The sequence below is a fragment of the Aegilops tauschii genome, chromosome 5 (genome assembly GCF_002575655.3).
Source record: "Aegilops tauschii subsp. strangulata cultivar AL8/78 chromosome 5, Aet v6.0, whole genome shotgun sequence".
Lineage (NCBI taxonomy): Eukaryota > Viridiplantae > Streptophyta > Magnoliopsida > Poales > Poaceae > Aegilops > Aegilops tauschii.
The window spans coordinates 276,718,911-276,737,675 of record NC_053039.3 but is presented as its reverse complement, the minus strand read 5'-3'; positions in this window follow the sequence as shown (position 1 = coordinate 276,737,675).

The following is an 18,765-nucleotide window of genomic DNA, read 5'->3' as shown; positions in this document are numbered from 1 at the left end:
ATGTAGTTTAATTTTGAATTATGCACCTGAAATGGCTAGAAAACCAATTTAATGTATAAAATGTCCAAACGAACCCTGAATAATTCCAATTCTTTTACGACACACATATAGTTGCATGTTCACTGCAGATAAAAGGTCTAGAAATTCAAACACCGTCCATTGCCACTGTGACCCCATTATGTAATTCAAATGAAGATAAAAAATCAAGTAGATCCCACACAGTTTATTATAACCAACTAAAGGGGAGATGCGGCACAAAATATCTTGGAGCACCGTCGGAGTATACTACGCATACGGCTTACATGAGAAGGTGTGACGGCTACAGTCCACAGCCCGCTCTGAATAAGGGCCCGTGTCTAATGACACTTTGCGCGCCAGTTTTTTCGCAGAAGCGATTCCATGTTTTGGGCTTCCGCGGAAATATCTACCTCCCCGCCCCCCTTACCAGAAGCCACAATTCCCCTGTTTCCGCCTTCCTTTCCAAGTTGAAACCTTCACTCCTTGCTTGCAGCGCCACCTCCTCGCCGGTGACCCTCCTTCACGCTGCTCGACCTCGTCTATCTAGGCAGGTAATCCACACCCGACCCCCATCCTCCTCCTCCTTCCACATCCCACATGCCCCGACCGCCGGCATGACACCTTCCACCCAAATCACCGACCCCTCCACCAAATAAGCACCGCCCTAAGCAATGGTGCACACAGTATAGCCAGGATCTCAAGGAGCATTTGGCAGCGGAGAAGCAAATCACGGCCGCACGCGCGGATGAGGTCGCGATGGCTGCCATTCGTGCCGACCCCTAGATCTTGGAGGAGCACCTCGCCATCGAGGCCATCGTCGATGCCTCGCGCGCTGACGCCGCGACGCGGTTGGCTGCTTTAAACGACGGTTCATGGTGTTTTCTCGAGGCCACCGTCGGTGCCTTCGACGAAGACTACGAGGTGTTTTCTCAACGTGCACGTGCTTACCTCATCTTGAGAGCCAGCAGGTTGGTGCCCAGAGCGGCTCAGGCAACTCACCACTATGACGAGGGCACCCACGATGCGGAGGCCTCGCCCTCTTCCATGTCCAAGGAGCCAATCGTCATCGATATCTCCGACAATGAGGAGTAGCTTGTCTTAATACCTCACTATAAGGACCCATGTTCAGTTTGCTAGCTACTGCCTTTCCTTAACAAGTTCTAGTGAATTGTGCTATCTACTTTTACCATGCAATCTTTTGCTCTAGAGTATATGTTCTATATGTCGTGCAATGTGGTGTTCGGTTAACTGTTTGGTTCAATTCTGCAAATGTGATGTTCAATTCTTCAGGGTGCAATTTTCCAAGTTGTCAAGCATGCTTGGTTTGGTTAACTATCTGACCTTCTATTAGGAGTATGTTATATTGTGCAATGTGGTGCTCAGTTAACGTTTGGTTCATTTGTTGTGGTGTTTAGTTAACTATTTGCTTCAATTCTGCAATGCGATGTTCACTTGTTGTGGGTGCATTCTATTATTGTATACCATGTAAGAAATAAATCGAATTTGGCTGTACTAAATATATGAGAAACAAATACAATTGCTATATTTCCAAGTTGTTAAGCATGCTTGGTTTGGTTAACTGTCTGATCTTCTATTAGGAGTATGTTATATTGTGCAATGTGGTGCTCAGTTAACGTTTGGTTCATTTGTTGTGGTGTTTAGTTAACTACTTGGTTCAATTCTGCAATGCGGTGTTCAATTGTTGTGGCTGCATTCTGTTATTGTATACCATGTGAGGAATAAATCGAATTTGGCTGCACTTAATACATGAGAAACATATACAAGTGCTATATTTCCTAGTTCTTAATCATGCTTGGTTTGGATAAATGGGTTTTCCATGTGGCTTGAATTAATCTGATGAATCTGCAATGTGCTTATTTATCATCAACATATTTTACTGATAGCATGCGACCCTTACTTAACCTGATGACTAACTACCTTATATGTGTTGCAGGGAAACAATGGGAAGCACTGAGTTTTACAAGATGGTACTAACTATTATACCTTGCATTTTTTTATTCCTTTGCCCCATTTCCAATATAGAGAAGATATTTATGCACATCCTTGTTTTTAGGCCTTTCCAAAGCAGTTCACTGATGATTACCTCTCAAACCACCTTTGTGGTCAGGAGGCAAGGAAAGTTTTCATACAACACCCGTGGTTCAATATTGAAGTGTTCCTGAAGAGGACGAAGGATGGACGGTCAATCATCCACAGGCACTGGCCTAAAGTTGCAAAGACCTTCGACATGAATGAAGGCTCAATATTCGCCTTCCGCTTCAACAGTTTTCCAAATGAGATGCATCTGTCTATGTACCGTCTATGATGCTAACTTCGAAAGGTTCTAGATGTTGCATGTGAAACTTGGTGCTGGTCCAGTTGTGTAATGGGGTAGCTGAGTGCTGAAGATATATCATGTTGTACTCAGATGTATTTCAATTATGAAATCCTGCTTCCTTAATATGGAAATGAAATATATTATGTGCTTAATATGAATGTCAATTAGATTAATAAATGGATTATTAATAATAGGGCAATTAGCCTGCTAATTGGGTTTTCCTATTGCAAACGGTTATTGAGAAAACACCGTGGGCGATGACCTCAGGCAACGCACACAGTTTTTAGGAATAAACTGTGTTGGATCAATGAACAATGACACACGACATTCTCTTGAAAACTGTTTGCGTTACGCCACCTTGCGCAAACATTTTCCTTGGAGTGACGGTGTGGGATGTATATACGAACGGAAACGTTTAGCGCGGACTGACTGTGTGGGATGTATTATGACCAGAAACAATTTCGCCTGTATAATTGTATTTTTAGCACTACTATACGTATAACCATATATGGTCGCTCGCCGGTCACACACGACCTCATTTTGCCGAGTGTGTGTGCCAGTAGGGCATATCCCCGACGGTTTCTGGGTCATGTGGGAAGGACCCCCCTATCGCAGTCACTCACTAGGTGACGGTTCCGAACGCCATCGCGGAAAGGGGTTAAAAACCGTTTGTATAGCACCTTGTTGTACCAGTGTGGTATAGGCTATGTGATGATATTGGATCTTGGAACTACAACCGATTAAAATTGGAATTTCATCAGAAGTTTTATCCTATGCATCTGGTTCATCGTAATCGGAATTATATATATAATTTTTGGCCTTGTGAGAAAGTATCGCTCAAGCTTGGGGGAGGCTTAAGTCAATGTTATATTCATGCCCTATTCATGAGCTCTCAAGAGAAATTATTATTCAGAATTTTTATGCTTGGTTTTCTCGTAATGATCAATCCATGCTCAATACTTCTTGTACTAGTTCTTTTATGAAGAAGACTATTTAATTCAAATGGGATTTATTGGAAATAATTCAACGCAACTCTTAAGATTGGGAACTCAACGAAGGTAAGGAGTTAGGTATAAACCTTAAATTTGATTGTGTTTAAATCTTTCATGGATATCGATGCTTTTCGTGAATTTAGCACTAAATATGGACTTGAATCTGAGATAGTAGCTTCTTTCTGTAAATCATTTGATACTCATGTTGATCTCCTTAAGGAGAAGTGGTTTAAATATCATCCTCCCATTGAAGTAAAAGTAGTAGAACCTATTAGAGCTGAAGAAGAAGCTGCTACTTATAATGTTGATCCTATTGTTCCTACTGCTTATATTGGGAAACCACCTTTTCCTATTAGGATAAAGAATCATGCTAAAGCTTCAGCTATGGTTCGTAAGAGTTATACTAGAACACCTACACCCCTGAACAAATTAAAGTTGACCCTAGTATTGTTATGGTTAAAGATCTCTTGGTTGATAATATTGATGGGCATGTTATTTATTTCTGTGATGAAGCTGCTAGAATTGCTAGACCTGATTTTAAAGATAAACATAGACCTATTATTGGCATGCTTGTTGTTTCTGCTAAAATAGGAGATCATTGTTATCATGGTTTATGTGATGTGGTTGCTAGTGTGAGTGCAATTCCTTTTACTTTATATCATGAAATTATGAATGATATTGCACCTGCTGAGATAGAAGATATTGATGTTACTATTAAGCTTGCCAATAGAGATACTATATCACCAATTGGGATTGTTAGAGATGTTGAAGTCTTGTGTGGGAAAATAAAGCATCCTACTGATTTTCTTGTTCTTGGTTCCCCACAAGATGATTTTTGTCCCATTATATTTGGTAGACCTTTCTTGAACACTGTCAATGCTAAGATAGATTGCGATAAAGAAACTGTTAGTGTAAGTTTTGGGGGTGTGTCTCATGAGTTTAATTTCTCTAAATTTCGTAGACAATCCCATGATAAAGAATTGCCTAGTAAGGATGAAATTATTGGTCTTGCTTCTATTCTCGTGCCTCATACCGATCCTTTAGAACAATATTTGCTAGACCATGAGAATGATATGTTTATGAATGAAAGAAAGGAATTAGATGAAATATTATTTAACAAAATGCCTGTTTTGAGACACAACTTGCCTGTTGAAATCCTTCGGGATCCTCCTCCACCCAAGGGTGATCCCGTGTTTGAGCTTAAACAATTACCTGATACTTTGAAATATGCTTATCTTGATGAAAAGAAGATATATCCTGTTATTATTAGTGTTAACCTGTCAGAGCAAGAAGAAAAGAAATTATTAAAAACTTTGAAGAAGCACCGTGCCGCTATTGGATATACTCTTGATGATCTTAAGGGCATTAGTCCCACTCTATGTCAGCACAAAATTAATATGGAGCTTGATGCTAAAGCAGTTGTTGATCATCAACAGCGGTTAAATCCCAAGATGAAAGAAGTGGTAAGAAATGAAATACTAAAGCTTCTGGAGGCAGGTATAATTTACCCTATTGTTGATAATAGATGGGTAAGTCCCGTTCATTGTGTCCCTAAGAAGGGAGGTATTACTGTGTTCCTAATGATAAGAATGAATTGATCCCACAAAGAATTGTTATAGGTTATAGAATGGTAATTAATTTTCACAAATTACACAAAGCTACTAGGAAAGATCATTATCCTCTACCTTTTATTGATCAAATGCTAGAAAGACTATCCAAACATACACACTTTTGCTTTCTAGATGGTTTTTTGGTTTTTCCCAAATACTTGTGTCAAAAGAGGATCAAGAAAAAACCACTTTTACTTGCCCTTTCGGTACTTTTGCTTATAGACGTATGCCTTTTGGTTTATGCAATGCACTTGCTACCTTTCAAAGATGTATGACTGCTATGTTCTCTGACTTCTGTGAAAAGATTGTTGAGGTTTTCATGGATGATTTCTCCGTTTACGGAACTTCTTTTGATGATTGCTTAAGCAACCTTCATTGAGTTTTGCAGAGATGTGAAGAAATTAATCCTGTTTTGAATTGGGAGAAGTGCCACTTTATGGTTAATGAAGGTATTGTGTTGGGGCATAAAATTTCTGAAAGAGGTATTGAAGTTGATAAAGCTAAAGTAGATGCTATTGAAAAGATGTCGTGTCCTAAGTATATCAAAGGTATAAGAAGTTTCCTTGGTCATGCTAGTTTATATAGGAGGTTTATTAAATACTTCTCTAAAATTTCTAGGCCTCTCACTAATCTCTTGCAAAAATATGTTCCTTTTGTTTTTGATGATGATTGTGTAGAAGCATTTGAAATACTTAACAAAGCCTTGATTTCTGCACCTATTGTTCAACCACCTGATTGAAATTTACCCTTTGAAATTATGTGTGATGCTAGTGATTATGCTGTTGGTGTTGTTCTCGGACAAAGAGTTGATAAGAAATTAAATGTTATTCATTATGCTAGTAAAACTCTAGACAATGCCCAATGAAATTATGCTACTACTGAAAGAATTTTTAGCTGTGGTGTTTTCTTGTGATAAGTTTAGACCTTACATTGTTGATTCCAAAGTGACTGTTCACACTGATCATGATGCTATTAAATATCTTATGGAAAAGAAAGATGCTAAACCTAGACTTATTAGATGGGTTCTCTTGCTGCAAGAATTTGATTTGCATTGATAGAAAGGGTGCTGGTAACCCTATAGCGGATAACTTGTCTAGGTTAGAAAATGTTCTTGATAACCCACTACCTATTGATGATAGTTTTCCTGGTGAACAATTGACACGTCTCCAATGTATCTATAATTTTTGATTGTTCCATGCTATCATATATTCTGTTTTGGATGTTTAATGGGCTTTATTATACACTTTTATATTATTTTTGGGACTAACCTATTAACCGGAGGCCCAGCCCAAATTGCTGTTTTTTTGCCTATTTCAGTGTTTCGCAGAAAACGAATATCAAACGGAGTCCAAACGGAATGAAACCTTCGGGAACATGATTTTCAGAACAAACATGATCCAGAGGACTTGGAGTGGACGTCAAGCAACCAACAAGGAGGCCACGAGGCAGGGGGTGCGCCTACCCCCCTGGGCACGCCCTCTACCCTCGTGGGCCCCCCGTGGCTCCACCCACCTACTTCTTCCTCCTATATATACCTACGTACCCCCAAACCATCAGCAGAGGAGCCAAAACCCTATTTCCACCGCCGCAACCTTCTGTACCCGTGAGATCCCATCTTGGGGCCTTTTCCGGCGCTCCGCCGGAGGGGGCATTGATCACGGAGGGCTTCTACATCAACACCATAGCCTCTCCGATGATGTGTGAGTAGTTTACCTCAGAGCTTCGGGTCCATAGTTATTAGCTAGATGGCTTCTTCTCTCTCTTTGGATCTCAATACAAAGTTCTCCTTGTTTCTCTTGGAGATCTATTCGATGTAATCTTCTTTTGCGGTGTGTTTGTCGGGATCCGATGAATTGTGGGTTTATGATCAAGATTATCTATGAACAATATTTGAATCCTCTATGAATTCTTTTATGTATGATTGGTTATCTTTGCAAGTCTCTTCGAATTATCAGTTTGGTTTGGCCTACTAGATTGATCTTTCTTGCAATAGGAGAAGTGCTTAGCTTTGGGTTCGATCTTGCGGTGCTCGATCCTAGTGACAGTAGGGGAAACGACACGTATTGTATTGTTGCCATCGAGGATAAAAAGATGGGGTTTATATCATATTGCATGAGTTTATCCCTCTACACCATGTCATCTTGCTTAAAGCGTTACTCCGTTCTTATGAACTTAATACTCTAGATCTATGCTGGATAGCGGTCGATGTGTGGAGTAATAGTAGTAGATGCAGGCAGGAGTCGGTCTACTTGTCACGGACGTGATGCCTATATACATGATCATACCTAGATATTCTCATAACTATGCTCAATTCTATCAATTGCTCGACAGTAATTTGTTCACCCACCGTAATACTTATGTTATCTTGAGAGAAGCCACTAGTGAAACCTATGGCCCCCGGGTCTATTTTCCATCATATTAATCTCCCGTCAACAAGCTATTTCTATTACCGTTTATTTTGCAATCTTTACTTTTTATCTTTATCATAAAAATACCAAAAATATTATCTTATCATCTCTATCAGATCTCACTTTTGCAAGTGGCCGTGAAGGGATTGACAACCCCTTTATCGCGTTGGTTGCAAGGTTCTTATTTGTTTGTGTAGGTGCACGGGACTTGAGCGTGGTCTCCTACTGGATTGATACCTTGGTTCTCAAAAACTGAGGGAAATACTTACGCTACTTTGCTGCATCACCCTTTCCTCTTCAAGGGAAAACCAACGCAGTGCTCAAGAGGTAGCAACAATTAGCTGTCATAAATGCTTCTCGTAATGCTTCATGGTATGCTGATTACATTGTTGCTAAATTTATACCACCTAGTTTCACATGCGAGCAAAAGAAAAATAAATATGATTTAAGACGCAAGTGTCACTCCGAGGCCTACGGAGGACACCATGCTGGAGATAGAACTGCACACAAGGTATTACAATCTGGTTTTTATTGGCCTACCCTCTTCAAGGATGCTCGTAAGTATGTCTTGTCTTGTGATGAATGTCAAAGAATTGGTAATATTAGTAGACGTCAGGAAATGCCTATGAATTATTCACTTGTTATTGAACCATTTGATGTTTGGGGCTTTGATTATATGGGACCTTTTCCCTCCTCTAATGGGTATACACATATTTTAGTTGTTGTTGATTACGTTACTAAGTGGATAGAAACTATTCCAACTAGTAGTGCTGATCATAACACTTCTATTAAGATGCTTAAAGAAGTTATTTTTCCGAGGTATGGAGTCCCTAGATATTTGCTGACTGATGGTGGTTCACACTTTATTCATGGTGCTTTCCGTAAAATGCATGCTAAATATGATTTCAACCATAGAATTGCATCACCTTATCATCCTCAGTCTAGCGGTCAAGTAGAATTGAGCAATAGAGAAATTAAATTGATCTTGCAAAAGACTATTAATAGATCTAGAAAGAATTGGTCTAAGAAACTTGATGATGCATTATGGGCTTATAGAACTGCTTATAAAAACCTTGTGGGTATGTCTCCGTAAAAAATGGTTTATGGAAAAGCATGTCACTTACCTCTTGAGCTAGAACATAAAGCTTATTGGGCAATCAAAGAGCTCAACTATGATTTCAAACTTGCTGGTGAAAAGAGGTTATTTGACATAAGCTCATTTGATGAATGGAGAACCCAAGCCTATGAGAATGCCAAGTTGTTTAAATAAAAAGTTAAAAGATGGCATGACAAAAGGATACAAAAGTGTGAGTTTAATGTAGGTGACCATGTCTTGCTATACAACTCTCGTTTAAGATTTTTTGCAGGAAAGCTTCTCTCTAAATGGGAAGGACTTCACATTATCGAGGAGGTTTATCGTTCCGGTGCCATCAAAATCAACAACACAGAAGGAACTAACCCGAAGGTGGTAAGCGGTCAAAGAATCAAACATTATATCGCAGGTACTTTCATAGATGTTGAAACCAATATAATTAATACCATAACACCGGAGGAGTACATAAGGGAGACTTCCCAAAACGTTTCAGACTCCGAAAAGGAATAGATATGTGGTACGGTAAGTGTCGGATTCACGGTTCCGCAGACCCATGAGAGGTTCGAACTCTGGGGTGCGTGCTAAGAACTCATCCTCCCACTACCTAGCTCGATGAACTGGATGTAGAAGGGACACAGCGGTTTATCCTGGTTCGGGCCACCTTGTGGTGTAATACCCTACTCCAGCTTTGTGGTGGATTGCCTCGAGGGGCTGAGGATGAACTAGTACAATGGTATAACAACCTCAGGAATGGGGGTACCCAGACCTGCCTGCCTGCGGCCCGTGGCGTGGCTCCACCAACGGCTTGGTACGGCCCATCTTCAGCAGCAACAACTCAAGAACCTCGCGAGGGGCCAAGCCTTGCGAGGCGGATGACACCAAGACCTCTTCAGGGGCAGCCTCACTAGGCTAGCTCTCGAGGAGCGGAGATATCTATGCAAGGGGCACCTCGCGAGGTTCACGTGACATGAGCCATGACGACCAAGGCCAGGCAGGCGCCAGCGGGCGCAGTGTACCAGTTTCCCCTTTGGTGCTAAAGAGGCAGGCGCAAGCGAGGAGTCCCGAGGCATCAGGCAAAGGTTTCCATAACGGTGCAACGAGTCCAAGACCAGCAGGATGGCAGGATGGAGGTCATCGCAGAACCCACAGCTACATCACCACCAGAGCCTTTGGCAGGAAAAGACCACCTTTTGTCAGGATAGCTTGTACTAGTTGTCTCCCTTCAAAATTGGCCGTTGTGGGATCCCTTCCTGCCTACATTTGGGAAGAGGACCAGGGCCTCTATAAATAGGACTAGACACCACCATAGGAGGCATCTAATCTTGGATTGGATCCATTCCACGAAGGTCACATCACCAGCTCATCGAGATCTAGAACACCTCTCCTCACGAGGCTATTCATCCATTGTACTAGTTCATCCTCAGCCCGCAAGGCGATCCACCACACCACACTGGAGTAGGGTATTACACCACAATGGTGGCCCGAACCAGTAGAAACCCCTGTGTCCCGTGTTCTTTGGGTTCGTCGAGCTAGGCCTTGAGATCGTTGTGCGAGCGAACCAGGGAGAGAGAGTTCTTCGTGCGCACCCTAGAGTTCGAACCTCAAGGGTTTGCCGGAACCCAGAATCCAACATTTGGTGTGCCAGGTAGGGCATGCGCCGAAACTTCGCCTCTCTGCTTGCTTTGTTTCTCCGACCGGCTCCCATGGCAGGCGCTTCCCCTCCGACTGGGTCGACGAGCACGCATGGAGGCGCCACGGGTCTTCGAGCCTTCACCCCCGCCTTGCGGCAAGTTCAAGCCCGAGATGCTGCCTCGCTACGACGGCGCGGCGGATCCGGCGATCTTCCTGCCGGCATACGAGGAGGCCGTTATGGAAGCCAGAGGCCACGACAAGGTCATGGCCAACTGGCTCCCCATGGCCCTCACTGGCGTGCTGTGTGCCTGGTTGCTCAACCTCCCGGAGTCCTTTGTGGCCTCCTAGGAGGAGCTGCGCTACCTCTTCATCGCGCGCTTTGCGGCATCGGCGCCTCCCGCCATCACGGCCTTCCTGGGTGGATCGCAGGCGCCGCCCTCGGGTCATCATGTCAAGAAGTTCGTCCGCCAGGTGGGTGCTGCGCGCGCACACCGGGGGCTCCTCCGGGATGGGCGACACCCGAGGCCGAGCTCACCTTCGACTCAGAGGACCATCCAGTGACCACCGCAAGCTCGGGCATGCTCCCGATGCTCTGCACACCCACCATCTGCAATGAGGCAGTTACCAAGACCCTCATCGACGGAGGAGACGGCCTCAATGTGCTCTCCGTGGAAGCCTTCAGCTTGCTCCACGTGCCGCTCGGCCTGCTCCTCCACACCAAGCCCTTCTCTGGAGTTGGTGGTGGATCCACCAGCCCCTGGGGCAGATCCGCCTCCCTGTCACCTTCGGCACCCGCGACAACTACCGCACCGAGCTTATCGACTTCAACATCACCCAGATCGGCCTCCCGTACCATGCCATCCTTGGGTACCCTGCCTTGGCTCAGTTCATGGTGGCAACTCATCCCGCCTACAACCTCATGAAGATGCCGGGGAGCAATGGTGTCTTTACTGTGGTAGGGGACACCAAGGAAGCCCTGACGGCCCTCAGGCTCGCCCTCAGGGCAGCAGCGGCAGCCCGCCCCACTGACGAAGCAGCACCCGGGGCCCAGGGGGCTGCGCCGGCAAAGAAGAAGCAGCTATTTTCGCAAGATCGGGCCAAGACGAAGCAAGTAACGGTCAATCATGACGGGGCCACAGGAGCCACCTTCACCATAGGCGCCAACCTCGACCCCGACCAAGAAGAGGCACTGGTGAAGTTTTTGCGAGCGAACAAAGAGGTATTCGCCTGTGAGCCCAAGCAGCTGGTGGGGGTCCTGAGGGGAGTAATTGAGAACCACTTGAGGGTGTGCCCCAATGTGCGCCCGGTGAAGCAGAAGTCGCGATGGCAGTCCACGGAGAAGCAGTCCTTTATCATTTAGGAAACCTGCAAGCTACAGGCGCCGGGTGTCATCCGCGAAGTCCGGTACCCAGAATGGTTGGCAAACTCTGTTGTCGTGCCCAAGAAAGGCGGGAAGGAACGCATGTGTGTCGACTTCACCAACCTCAACAAGGCCTGCCCTCAGGACCCGTTCCCGCTTCCGCGCATTGATCAGATCATTGACTCCATCGCTGAGTGCGACCTGTTATGTTTCCTGGATGCTTTCTCGGGCTACCACCAGATCAAGATGGCAGTGGAAGACGTAGAAAAGACGACCTTCTTGACCCCGTGCGGGGTCTACTGCTACACCTGCATGTCGTTCGGGCTGTGCAACGCAGGGGTGACCTTCCAGTGACTGATGCACATCGCCCTGGGCTAGCAGCTCGGGAAGAACGCGGAGGCCTACGTCGACGACATTGTGGTGAAGTCTCGGGAGGCAAGGACCCTCATTCAGGACCTGGAGGAGACGTTCGCCAGCCTATGCCAGGTAGATCTGTAGCTCAATCCAGAGAAGTGCATGTTCGGCGTCCCATCAAGCAAGCTGCTGGGTTTCCTCGTATCGCACAGGGGAATCGAGGCGAATCTGGAGAAGGTCAAGGCAATAGAAGACATGAGCCCGCCTCAGACCCTCAAAGAAATGCAAAAGCTCGCAGGCTGTGTCACCTCGCTAGGGCACTTTATCTCCAGGCTAGGGGAGCGCGCCCTACCGTTCTTCAAGCCGATGAAGAAGAAGGCCCGTTCGAGTGTAGCCCGGAGGCCGACCTAGCATTCCAAGACCTTAAGAGATACCTGACCAGCCCACCGGTGATGGTAGCGCCTCGTCCCCTCGAGCCCCTGGTGCTTTACTTAGCCACCACGCCTCATTCTGCCAGTGCAGCGCTGGTGGCCGTCCGCAAGGAGCGTCAGGCCAAGGGCCAGCCGCACAACGCCTCACCTTCAGCTCGGAAGGTGTGGCACCACGACGACGCCCCTGAAGCCACAACGACATCGGCAGATGACCGGGCCCCACAAGGCGGCGCCCCCGAGGCCGCGGTGGCCCCGATGGACAGCCAAGCTCCTGAGGTCCCCCGACCTTAGGAGGCGCCCCAACCTCCAGAGACCTCGGACTCCATCGATGCTCCCGCCCTCGTCGAGCACCCGGTGTATTTCGTCAGCACGGTGTTACGGGACACAAGGGCACGCTATCCCATGGCGCAGAAGCTTCTACTCGCGCTCCTCGTGGCCTCGCGCAAACTGCGTCACTACTTTCAAGGCCACCCCATCAAGGTCATCTCGGCATACCCGCTGGAGAGGATACTCCGGAGCCCCAATGCTGCGGGAAGGGTCGCCGAATGGAACATAGAGTTACAGGAGTTTCAGCTGGAGTCCAGCACCACCAGGGTCATCAAGGGAGCCGCACTCGCCGACTTCGTGGCAGAATGGACCGACGCTCCAAGGCCAGAAGTAGGCGAGGGCCGATCTCTCTCGCCGGGAAGCAAGGCACCGGACGGCTGGGTCATGTACTTCGACGGCGCTTTCGCACGCCAAGGCGCGGGGGCTGGCGCCGTGCTCGTCTCACCCACCCAAGACAAGCTCTACTACGCCGTGCAACTCTGCTTCCAGCGGGGCGAGAAGGTCTCCAACAACATCACGGAATACGAGGGATTGATCGCCGGTCTCAAGGCTGCGGCAGCCTTGGGGGTGAAGCGCCTCACCATCAAGGGCGACTCTCAGCTCCTCGTCAACTTTTCCAACAAGGTGTACGAGCCAAAGGACGAGCACATGGAGGCATACCTGGCGGAGGTGCGCAAGATGGAGAAGCAATTTCTGGGCTTGGAACTGCAGCATGTGCCTCGCGGCACAAACAAGGAAGCCAACGACATCACCAAGAGGGCGTCCAAGCGCCAGCAGGAACCCGGCGTCTTCGAGGAGCGGCTCTTCAAGCCTTCCGCGGCCCCTCCGGCTGCGGAGCCAACACCGCCTCGAGAGGAGCTTCCCCTACCACCAGCCTTAGGAGCCCCCGCATGCGGCCCGACCTCAGGAGCGCGCCTACTCCTTGCATTCGAGCCTCAAGAGGGGTGTTGGACCAAAGAGTTTAGGGCATACCTGGGGCAAGGAACACTATCGGAGAAGGAGGAGGACGCGGAGCGCGTGGCCCGGCAGGATACAACATACTACATCCGGGATGGTGAGCTATGCAGAAAACGACCAAATGATGTTTCCTTGCGATGCATCTCCAGGAAGAAGGGGTGTGAGCTGCTAGCCGACATACACGGCGGAGATTGCGGGCACCACTCGTCGTCGCGCACCCTGGTGGGCAAGGCGTTCCGCAGCGGGTTCTACTGGCCCACGGCACTCAACGACGCAACCGAGCTGGTAAGATCCTGCGAGGCCTGCCAGTTCCATGCCAAGCAAATCCACCAGCCAGCTCAGGGCCTCCAGACTATCCCACTCTCGTGGCCGTTCGTGGTCTGGGGCTGGATATCCTGGGTCCATTCCCTCGAGCGCCCGGGGGCTATCGCTACCTCTACGTCGCCATCGACAAGTTCACCAAATGGGCGGAGGTGGAAGCCGTCCGCACCATCCCAGCCGGGTCTGCAGTCAAGTTCATCAAGGACCTCATGAGCCGGTTCGGGGTCCCTAACCGCATCATCACCGACAACGGCTCGCAGTTCACTAGCAATCTCTTCAAGACATATTGTGCTAACCTTGGAACGCAGGTATGCTATGCCTCAGTGGCACACCCCAGGAGCAATGGCCAAGCCGAGCGCGCCAACACGGAGGTCTTGAAAGGCCTCAAGACTAGGACCTTCAAGAAGAAGCTCGAGGCCTGCGGTAGGGGCTGGCACGACGAGCTCCAGTCCGTGCTGTGGTCCATCCGCACCACCGCCACCAAGCCAACAGGCGAGACCCCGTTCTTCCTCGTCTACGGAGCCGAAGCGGTTCTCCCTCACGAGGTTAGGCATTGCTCCGCACGGGTCCTGGCATTTGACGAGGCACGTCAGGACGCCATGCGGGGGATGGACCTCGTGCTGGGGGAGGAACGCCGCCGCCAAGCCTCGCTCCGGGCGGCAAGATACCAGCAGGCGCTGCGACGGTATCACTGCTGCAGCGTCCGCTCCAGGACGCTTGAGGTGGGCGGTCTCGTCCTGAGGCGGGTGCTCTCCAGGGAAGGGCTGCATAAGCTCTCACCCATGTGGGAGGGCCCGTTTAGGATTGTCCGCATCTCCAGGCCTGGCACCGCGTGCCTGGAGACGTAGGACGGGATCCCCATCCAGAACGCCTAGAACATCCAGCATCTCCGGAAGTTCTACCCATGAAGCAAGGCCCAGTGCCTGTGAAGGTCTCCGCTTGTGACACTCTCATGTAATAATGAGTGGGGTTGTACATGCCCCGGAGTCTCCGGAGTGCCGCCCTCGGGCCTCGGGGGCTCCCTCCCACGTCCTAGTGGCAGCACTTAGCTCCGCGCTGGTGAGAAGAATAGACTAGGTGCCGGACGCGGCTGTTCATTTGCTTTCTGTAGTTGGCTTGCGAATTTTTTAATGGAATTTGAAGTTCTGGCGTTTCTCGATTGCTTGGTTGAATCCCTTCTTCTCTCTGCTTCTTCGCTCGGTTCTTTGTTTTGCGCCAGGGAGGACGGCAGTTGCCCGACGCTCTCCCTCGCACGCCTCGCGCGGGGGCTCGGCAGGTGTGTGCGTGCGCTGGGCTAACCCGGTCACGGGCACACCTCGCCAAAGCCATGTCGCTCCAGAGCTTTGGCTCCTCTGGTCTTCGCGAGGCACCCTCGATTGAGCTCGTGATCGGCGCACCCTTCTAAGTCCGTGCCCCACGGGTACCGCGACGTGGTGCGCTAGGCCATGACCGAGGCCTCACGCAAGGAAGGATAAGGATTTTCTAACGAATTTTCGTTGCTTCGCGATGTCTCCCGAGGTCAGCGGCTCACGAGTTGGCAGTAGGGAAGCCTCACCAGATGCCAGGAGGCGCGCGCCCTCACGAGGTGGAAACTACCTCAGATGTATCAAGCTAAGTTATCCCTCTACGCCTACATGAAGCACAGATGCCACAACACAACACATAAACGATAAACATAACATGAGCGGCATAAGATTATGGTTCATTACATGCCCTCGCAGGGCCCCATACTTGTTTCTTGGAATACAGGAAGAAAGGAAAGGACAAGCAAAAGCGGCGCCCACGCCAGCAGCAGCTCACGAGGGTTGGCTCCCAGCGCTTCCCCCCGGACTCAGCCAGAGTCCTCCTCGCGCTTCACCGGGGCGCGGCGGTGGGACGACCCGCCACCGTCCTCATAGAGAGCCCGGCGACGTGGCGGTTGGTCGTAGCCACCGCTGCTGGAGCTTTCGCCGGAGGAGGAGCTGCCGCCGCCGAACAGGCCACGGCCGTCGCCAAGGGCGAGCCCGCCCTCGGCGTCATCGCGGCCATCGTCAAGACCTAGCTTGTCACCACCACCGCTGTCCTCGGGGCAGCACCCTGCACGACGGCCATCTTCCCCAAAACTCTCACGTAGAGGGTCGCGACGCCATCGTACTTGAAGTGGAGGGTGCACCTCCTGCCCTGGCCGCGCGCGCGGGCAAACGTGTGCCAGCCGTGGGCCAGGACCGCGTTGCCCGTGGCGGAAACCTCCACCGCGGCCCACGAGGCCTTGCTGTAGCAGCCGTCGGCTTGCAGCCAGAAGCCGTCGAGAACTGCGGCCGGCAGCTCCCCGGCGAAGGAGCGCGAGAGCTGGGGCCAAGTGTCGGCCGACTACTCCGACCACACGACGAACTCTGGGAGCACCTCCGCCAAATGGAAGCGCGGCCGAGGGGGCCGGGTGACCATGGCGCGCCTCCCCTCGGCGCAAGGGCTGCTCCGCCTAGAACGGCCCCCACCGCGGGCGGAGACACCACCGCGGCCGCCAAGGGCGATGCCGGCCACCGAAGGAGTACTTCCGCGCCCCCGAGGGGCCACAACGGGGGTTGCGGCGTGCTTGCAGGGGCGACCATGCCCCTTCTTAGGCGGTGGTGACCCGGGCCCCTCCTGGCGAGCCTTCCCTTTCCCCGCGGCCGAGAACCTCTTCGTCGGGGCCATGAGTGTCACAGCAATACGGTGGAGCAAGGAGGAAGAAGAAGAAGCAGTCGGAGTGGAGAAAGAGATGAGCAATGGGGGCTCCGCCCCTCTCCTCATTTATAGCCAGAAGGAGGCCAACCGCCGGCCTCCACGATCGCAGGTAATGATGGTTTTCTTTTGCATGCAGCTGGAACTCGTCAAATCAAACGGTTGCCGAGGTAGCATGGCAAAGCGGACACGCCCATGTCCCATCAGTCGCCATGCGTCAATCAAGGCTGTAGGCAGTTGGGGCCCATGGAGCTCCGCACTTGTCCTTTGGCTTCGCCTCGAAGCCAAGTCTAAGCGCGCCTTGGGCCCGGGGGCTACTGTCGGCGTCCTGGGAACGGGGGTACCCAGACCTGCCAGCCTGCGGCCCGTGGCGTGGCTCCACCAACGGCCTGGTACGGCCCATCTTCAGCAGCAACCACTCAAGACCCTCGCGAGGGGCCAAGCCTCGTGAGGCGGATGACGCCAAGACCTCTTCAGGGCAGCCTCACTAGGCTGGCTCCCGAGGAGCGGAGATATCTATGCAAGGGGCACCTCGCGAGGTTCACATGGCGTGAGCCATGACGACCAAGGCCAGGCAGGCACCAGCGGGCGCAGTGTACCGAGTTCCCCTTTGGTGCTAAAGAGGCAGGCGCAGGCGAGGAGTCCCGAGGCATCAGGCAAAGGTTTCCATATCGGTGCAACGAGACCGAGACTAGTAGGACGGCAGGACAGAGGTCATCGCGGAGCCCACAGATGCATCACCACCAGAGCCTTTGGCAGGCGAAGACCACCTTTTGCTAGGATAGCTTTTACTAGTTGTGTCCCTTCAAAATTGGCCATTGTGGGATCCCTTCCCGCCTACATTTGGGAAGAGGACCAGGGCCTCTATAAATAGGACTAGCCACCACCATAGGAGGCATCTCATCTTGGATTGGATCCATTCCACCAAGGTCACCTCACCAGCTCATCGAGCTCTAGAACACCTCTCCTCAAGAGGTTGTTCATCCATTGTACTAGGTCATCCTCAGCCTGTGAGCCAATCCACCACACCACACTGAGTAGGGTATTACACCACAACGGTGGCCCGAACTAGTATAAACCCCTGTGTCTCGTGTTCTTTGGATTCGTCGAGCTAGGCCTTGAGATCGTTGCGTGAGCGAACCAGGGAGAGAGAGTTCTTCATGCGCACCCCAGAGTTCAAACCTCAAGGGTTTGCCGGAACCCAGAATCCGACACTGTTCTTGTGCTCGATGAGCTGGTGGCTGTGAGGATGATCTGAATGATCCGTCCCCCGCTATGGTGGTGGCTAAGTCCTATTTATAGTGGCCTTGGTCCTCTTTGCAAATGTAAGGCGGGAAGGGATCCCACAACGGCCAAATTTGAAGGGGGCAGCTAGTACATGTTATCCTGACAAAAGCAGTCTTCGCCTGCGAAAAGCTTCTGGTCGTGAAGCCGCGGTGGGCTCGGTGATGACCTCCGCTCTGCCATCCTGGCGGTCTTGGTCTTGTTGCACCGGAATGGAAACCTTTTCTTGATTTCCCGGGACTCCACGCCTGCGCTTGCTTCCTTAGCATCAAAGAGGAAACTGGTACATTGCGCCCGCTGGTGCCTGCCTGGCCTTGGTCGTCACGGCTCACATCATCTGAACCTCGCGAGGTGCACCTTGCATAGATATCTCCGCTCCACGGGAGCCAGTCTGGGGAGGCCGTCCCTTGAGGAGGTCTTGGTGTCGTCCGCCTCGCGAGGCTTGGCCCCTCGCGAGGGTCTGATGTCTACTACGCAACTTTATTCTTGTAGACACATGTTGGGCCTCCAAGCGCAGAGTTTTGTAGGACAGTAGCAATTTTCCCTCAAGTGGATGACCTAAGGTTTATCAATCCGTGAGAGGTGTAGGATGAAGATGGTCTCTCTCAAACGACCCTGCAACCAAATAAAAGAAATCTCTTGTGTCCCCAACACACCCAATACAATGGCAAATTGTATAGGTGCACTAGTTCGGCGAAGAGATGGTGATAAAAGTGTAATATGGATGGTAGAAATATATTTTTATAATCTGAATAAATAAAAACAACAAGGTAGCAAATAGTAAACGGGCACAAAATCGGTATTGCAATGCTTAAAAATGAGGCCTAGGGTCCGTACTTTCACTAGTGCAATCTCACAACAGTGCTTACATAGTTAGATCATATGATTATCCCTCAAAGTACAACAAAGAATCACTCCCGAGTTCCTATTAGCGGAGAAC